This window comes from Octopus bimaculoides, chromosome 2 (genome assembly GCF_046866305.1).
Source record: "Octopus bimaculoides isolate indiv1 chromosome 2, ASM4686630v1, whole genome shotgun sequence".
NCBI lineage: Eukaryota > Metazoa > Mollusca > Cephalopoda > Octopoda > Octopodidae > Octopus > Octopus bimaculoides.
Genome location: NC_142929.1, coordinates 64,641,751 through 64,649,250, shown reverse-complemented (window position 1 = coordinate 64,649,250; position 7,500 = coordinate 64,641,751). Strand labels below are relative to the sequence as shown.

The window sequence follows — 7,500 nt, the reverse complement described above, 5'->3', positions numbered from 1 at the left end:
AAAACTAACCAACCCGTGTCCGGAGATAAAGTTGCCTGTCTCAATTCCTCTTCCACGCGTCATCTATACTGTTTCTTTCGATACGGCTACTACGCAAAAAAATGACGCCTCCTTATCCTCGTTAAAGGAGGGAGGCGCCACAATCTTGATGATAGACTCAGTCGATAACCGTACTCTTTCCGCATCTGACACCAGTTGTTCGGCATAGGTTATCAGTTCCCTCAGTTTCTCACAATGTACGAAGGCGAGCGTGACAGTTTCAGTGACACGCCCGCACCTCGGGAATGTGGGTGGGGTACTAGCACCATGCCTTGAAAATCTCTCTCGAACTGGCAAGGCCAATCGGTAGCACAACCAGGCCAGGGATTTCTGGAAGTGCCTGAATGTTCTTCCGAACAGGTTGACAAGCTGTTCTTCATCGAAGCCTAGAGTCTTCCCCCAAAACGTCGTCGGATATATGCTCTACCAACCCGCTACAAAAAATCCGCAGTGGTAGCGCCGCTGCCGGTATTGCTCGCTCGGGAGAACAGAGCGAGCCCACCCGGCAGCGTTGATACCCCCGCGACCCAGTGCACGTACTTTAACCCGGACCCTGCAACCTTCGTGTTTGGCATTGACGTATCGGTCCAAGGCCGATCTCGCCGCCATGGGGTGCAGAGCCCACTCTCAGCGCCTCTTTTAATGCCTTAACTAGAGACCCTTCTACCCTAGCCTGCTCTAGACTTAACTGTTTGCTAAATATAATAGACTCAAGACGAATGGCTCTTTTGAGAGTCACTCACCACCGGTTATTCAACACGGTACCGGTGAGTGCCCTCATGACTAACTCCTTAATCCGGTTACCGTATATTTCGCAAGCCAATAGGGTCTTGTTCAACTTCCAGTAACCAGATCCCTGTCTATGGACTTTATCTATATGCATCTTACACGTCAGTAATTTGTGATCCGTGTAGGGTATATGCGTAAACTGTGGACAGCTAAAAGAGGACCTATCTCTAGTTTTCACTACTATCCTGTCTATATATAAGACCTGAGAGATCCGTCGTTATTACTCCAAGTTCATATTGGAACGCTCGGATTCTCGAGTCTGAATCGATCTGTCAACCTAAATCGCTTCAGCAGATCGATGAGGCATGAGTCACTTTTCCTACCGGTTGAGCCAACGTTATCTAGGCGTGCATCTAGATTAGCGTTAAAGTTTCCTAAGATTACTATTGTCTTTGACGTCACAAGAAAATCTTCCAGGCGTCGATAGAACCCCTTCCGTTTGCCCACTATGCAAGGCGCGTAAATGCCGATCAACCAGAAGGTCATACCACTGAAAAGTCAGATCCAGAACGACCGAATCACCTTCTGGGTCTACAAAGTTTGCATGTGACTGCAGAGCCAAGCTTTTTCGGATCAAAACCACAACGCCACCCCTCCCACTGTCCAACTAGGAGACATGATTTTCTCATTGTCTTTCAGGAGGTTTGAGAAGGCCTGCAGCTTGTCCAACTTGGTCTCTGTAGCAACCATAATATCAATTTTACCTGACCTGAGGTCGTCAAGGAAACAGGCTTGGTTCCACTTCGAGCTCAGGCCAAGCACATTCAGACAGCCTACACGTAGTGCAACCATGTCAAAAAACAAGAAAAGAAGGAAATTTGTCTACCTTAATCCAAGGGGAACGTTCTCAGTACCACTGAGGCTGAGACCACCCCCTTCGTCTCTTCTATGGTGGGTTCCATCGGCGAGTCGAACACTTTGGGCGACTCTGTTAGTTCACGTATCTCTTTAGGATACCTGTTTTTTAGGTCCATAAAAAGATCTCGTGGTATTTTCGCTATACTGTTCGGGTTTTTAGGGATACTTGTCAAAAAAATATTACTCTTTAAATGGGGCTTGATTATCCCCATCATTGTATTGTTCGTATTTTTTAAAACTACGGATATCCTTTCATCTAAATTGTGTGTTACTTCCACTTCTTCTGGATGAAATAAATTTTTCCCCTTTTTCCTTTCCTCCGGGTTAATCTTCTTCCTTTCCTTCTTTTTTGGAGCTGCCTCTTTATTTGGTGACTCCATTACCTCTTTAGGCCTTTTTCGCGACACCGTTTCAAAATTCATTTCTTCTACTACCGGTGTCGCTTCGGCCAGTTTGTTTACAGGTTCAATTTCGGCGGTCGCTCTCTGTGTAACAACCTTAGTGGCCGGGGGTGCCGCCTCCTCTGTACTTTCCTCTTGTCCATTTTCTTAGGGTTTTCCCATTTGTGGAGGGGAGCATTTTGACCTCAGGTGCCCCTTTTTTCCATATATGAAGCACCTGGGCTTCCTCCCCTCCACATGTACTGCTAACACGATATCCTCTCCGAATAATATCTTTTCGGGCAATTTTTCTAAATCGATCATTGTGGCTTGCACCAGGACTTCTAGTGTTTGTCCTCTCCAATTTTGCGGTGCATCTCTTGTTATCTGGATTATGTCTATTCTCGTACATTAGTGTGGCTAGTATCCAAGTCAGTTCTACCTCCGGAGGGTTATTTTAAATTTTAATCCCAGATATCGTACCAAATTCTAGTATTTATAACTATCCAAAAACAGCTAGAAGGATAGACATATTGTTGAGATCAATAGATTTCGTTGGGGGTCTGTTATCTCTATTCTAGCTTTTGGTGAGATAGACGAGGTTAGAGGGGTCAAGTGGCAAAGACATTATTCTGCTGAGCGAAGGCATCTGGCAAATGTAACTGCTATCACTCACAGAAAAACTATTATTTTACAGTGAGAAAATGCTGTTGAACTGTTAAGTGAAATTTGACGATCGAGGATCGAATCCACGCTATGTCTGCATGAAGCCACTATATATATATATATATATGTTCTCTATGTGGCTCGTGTGTTCTCGTCTACGTTTGTTTGCAATGTCCTGTACCCAGATATGCACCTATACATACAGGTGGATGTCGGTATGCACATACCTGTACGTATATATGCATATACTCATTTACTTTTGTTTTTACATGATTGAACGCAGCGTCTCACAAAAATTGTAAGTAGTTCGTAAACTTATCCTCCGACGCTACTCTATCTCTTTCTCTTTCCTTTCTCCCCCCCCCCTCGTTCTTCCTCTGTACTACTACGTATCTCGCCTTACCCCTCTTGTGCTTCCTCTGTACTACTACGTATCTCGCCTTACCCCTCTTGTTCTTCCTCTGTTACTACTACGTATCTCCTTTTTTCCCCCTCGTATTTCCTCTTTTTCTTTTTTCCTCTCGTTGCTCACCATTCTTCTACTTCCTCCCTCTCTTTCTCCCTCTCTCTTCCCTTTACACCGGCATGGTCACATGCTTCCGGTCAATAATCCTTTCCTTCCTTGGCTTTCGCTAAGTACCACACGCCACCACTTTGTCTCTCTCGGTTCCGTGCCTCATCGCGTTCATACACACATAATTTTTCTCGTCTGGCCGTAAAGCCTTCTGTTTGTTTTCCTGTCTTGTTTTTTGTCCGCCACTACATTCCTCCATGGCTAGATTAAATTTGCGTATACAGATTTAATCTGCGATCCATGGGACGAGCCGTTTTAACGTTGCGTCCTGCCCGAAGCTCGTCGAAACGCCGGTGTTAAAACGTGGGTAGCTGAAGAAGTAGAATGTTCTCTATGTGGCTCGTGTGTTCTCGTCTACGTTTGTTTGCAATGTCCTGTACCCAGATATGCACCTATACATACAGGTGGATGTCGGTATGCACATACCTGTACGTATATATGCATATACTCATTTACTTTTGTTTATATATATATATATATATATATATATATATATATATATATACATATATATATATATATATATATATATATATATATATATATACATATTACTGGTAAAGGCCGGCTTATAAGGTTACCCTGGGTTTCTCGCCATAGAGGACACCTGGCCGGAGTTTTTCGCAGTGACCACGCGGTTTCCGCCAAATAACTGACCAGCGCAACGCTTCTACATATTTTACGGAGGCCACAAGCCCTTTAAATATGGAACAATTCGATCTCGGATACTCCACCAAAAACATCCCCACGCCTTCCAACACCCGAATGTTGCTGGAGAAGATTATGCACCTGATTAGACATATGAGGTGGAAGGCTTTCCGCTACGACCTAGCCGCACCATCCCCGGAGGGAAACAACTATGGCATTAGTTCGAGGAAACAGCCGCCCAGAATTAAAGACCTCGAACTCTTCGAAGCGGACCTACTGGAAATCATCCCAAAACTGAGGTTCTGTATGTCCTCTTCCTTCTTCCAACGTAAGCTCCGTGTCGACATTAGATTTGAGGTCGTTGTGAATTCTTAGTATGGAAGAAGAAGAAGAAGAAGAAGAAGAAGAAGAAGAAGAAGAAGAAGAAGAAGAAGAAGAAGAAGAAGAAGAAGAAGAAGAAGAAGAAGAAGCTGCTGCTGCTGCTGCTATAAAACAAATGAAAGATTAAGGAGATAAGTAATTCTAACTCCAAATAAATCGTGTATGTAAAAAATGATGTATAGAAAATTCAAATGGAAAAGCATAACTATATTTGAATTAGGATATCACCTGACAGTTAGAAACAATACTATGTGTGTATATTTAAAGAAATTTTTTGTACATGAGAATGGAGTTAAACTAGACGATATAGTGTATAAAGGGCTGCTGGAATGTAATGTAAACAAATATTTGGGTAGCAATACTTAAAGAGAGGGGAAAATTTACGTAAAATGAAGTTGTGCTTGTGTGAGAACTAATATTTGTTTGTATGTATTACGTATAAGGTGAAAAAAAAATAGTTGTTAATATTACAGATTTAGATAGTAAGTAAGTACTTTCTGTGGCTATAAAGAGGAAAAAAAAAAACGCTCAGAAGTTTTATTATTGGATGTAGTGAACTGAAAAATAACAATGTAGGGGAGATAATAGTACTAGGAATGAAAAAGACGAAAAATAGAAGTAATACATTGACTATGTTTAAGTATAAATAACAGTGTGAGTTAAGGAACTAGTTTGGCATAAAGTGAGAGGGAAGTATATAGTGGTATCATGTTAGTAATAAATATTCAAGTAATAGAAGTTTATTGTGTATTATGAATATAAGAAAAAATTACGAGTAGTAAGTGCACATAAGTATACAAAATATACAAAATAATTTATATATAATATTAAAAAAATCTTGTAAGTGGAAAAAAATTGTTAGTATATACTAATAAGTGAGTAGAGGCATATCTGCGCATTGGTATACATAGATATAGGAATTCTAGTAGTTCTTAGATTAGGGTATACATACAGGAAGGAACACCATACAAAAATGGTGCAAAACTCCGAGTTTCGGATGCCAGGGTGGGAGCCCACGCCAACATCTCTTCAATTATCCGGCCAATTGAAAATTCCTGTGAAAAATGACCATTAAAAACAAAGGGAAATTACTGTGTAGTGACATGGTCAAAACGCGTCTAAAACTGCATATATTATCGCATGCACGCATATATCCATATACGCACGCACATATCTCTATATACGCACGCATATATCTACATATGCACGCATCCACGCGCACACACAAACGCGCACATATAAAGTTCCTTGTACGTGTCTATGAGCGTACAGGAAAAAAATTTGGAGGGGAGAAAACAGAAAAATATGTGTAGGCTTATTAAACCAGCTAAATCAGAGCTTGGCATTATTAGTAAAGAACTTTTAGGGAAAATCAATGCGGAAGTCAGGAATGCCACTAGGTTAGTACAATGGTCTAATAGTATAGAAGTCGTCGATTGGTTTAAAGCTATTAAGAATAAGAATAATGCGAGATTCACGCAGTTCGATATTGTCAATTTTTATGCTTCTATCTCCAAAGGAAGTAAAAAACGCTCATAGAATTCATGTATGCGCGCATGTACATACATACATATGCTCACACGCTCACTTACATGCATATACATGTATGCATATACTCACTCACACTCGCATGAAACACATACACGCCTATATGTATACATATATATGCAACTATACACATGTACACATATACATATCCGCACACACACACACACACACACATGTATATATACCCATAGCGCACAATTATATTCATATACACATCTAAAATATTCATATGCTATATATGCATATGCTTACTCACACTCATGTGAAACACATACATGCACACACACCCCCACACACACGTGTGTATACTCGTATGCACACAATTATGTTCATATACACATCTATATACGCACATGCACAAAAATGCAGGGTGAAAGGTAATTTACAGAAAAAATATGTAAAAATATATAAAGCAGTAGAAATATATAAAAATATGTAAAATATATATATATAAATATAGAGAGATAAAATGCTTGTGCGTGGACACAATATGAAAAGCCGGTTCTATCTGTGATCTTGGGGGAACCAAAAATGTAACAAATATTTTCTTCAAAGAAACGTAACAAATAGTTTCATCAAAGAAATATGTGGGTCTCACAGAAGAGTAGATTTCCACCCCAACATCTGAAACTTGGGAGTTTTATTATGGCAACTGAATAATTGTCACATATTATATTACAGATATATATATATATATATATATATATATATATATATATATATATATATATATATATATATATATATATATATATATATATGAATAATGATAATAAATGGAGCAAAACGCATATAAATAAAAGTTCCTTTAATTCCTACACATGTTTCAAAATATATGAGAGAGCTCTTCTACAAAGAAGTAAGAGCTGCTGGAATTCCTCATATATTCCTCTTCAGGGAATCCATAACTAAACATATGAAAGCAAGACAAATATGAAATGATGAAGTAATTTACGAGCTAAGATGTTACATGGTTAGTGACCGTTAGAACGTTTGTTTACATAGAGATATAAAGGGATCAATGACATTATTCCATGGGCTTTAGGAATAAGAACACTTGTTTACATAGAGATATAAAGGGGGGGGGGTTGTAAACGGTCACTGACCATGTAACATCTTAGCTCGTAAATTACCTCATCATTTCGTATTTGTCTTGCTTTCATATGTTTATTTATGGATTCCCTGAAGAGGAATATATGAGGAATTCCAGCAGCTCTTACTTCTTTGTAGAAGCGCGCTCTCATATATTTTGAAACATGTGTAGGAATTAAAGGAACTTTTATTTATATGCGTTTTGCTCCATTTATTATTATTATTCATATCTTCTCAAAATGTATCACTTTAACTTGGTATCTCTACCTGTAAAACAAACGGCTGTGATATCTTGGTTTCTAGTGTAATTTTGCCACCTCTGGTAACTATTAACATATTTACATTATCAAAGGTTTTTTAAAACTGAGATAATATTAATATATATATATATATATATATATATATATATATATATATATATATATATGTGTGTGTGTGTGTGTGTGTGTGTGTGTGTGTGTGTGTGTATGTGGAACATATGTATATGTGCACACATATTAAAAGTACATATTAGTGGTAACATAA

The 7,500-nt window shown here is 39.0% G+C and overlaps 1 long non-coding RNA gene across 1 annotated transcript in view; it reads right to left on the bottom strand.

Moving 5' to 3' along the window:
- Positions 1 to 5,494, bottom strand: part of LOC128251133 (uncharacterized) — a 43,908-nt gene extending 38,414 nt beyond the window's left edge. Inside the window, exon 1 of the long non-coding RNA XR_008266987.2 lies at positions 5,288 to 5,494. This is a non-coding gene — a long non-coding RNA (uncharacterized LOC128251133). The remainder of the gene's footprint in view (positions 1 to 5,287) is intronic.
- Positions 5,495 to 7,500: the final 2,006 nt, after the last annotated feature.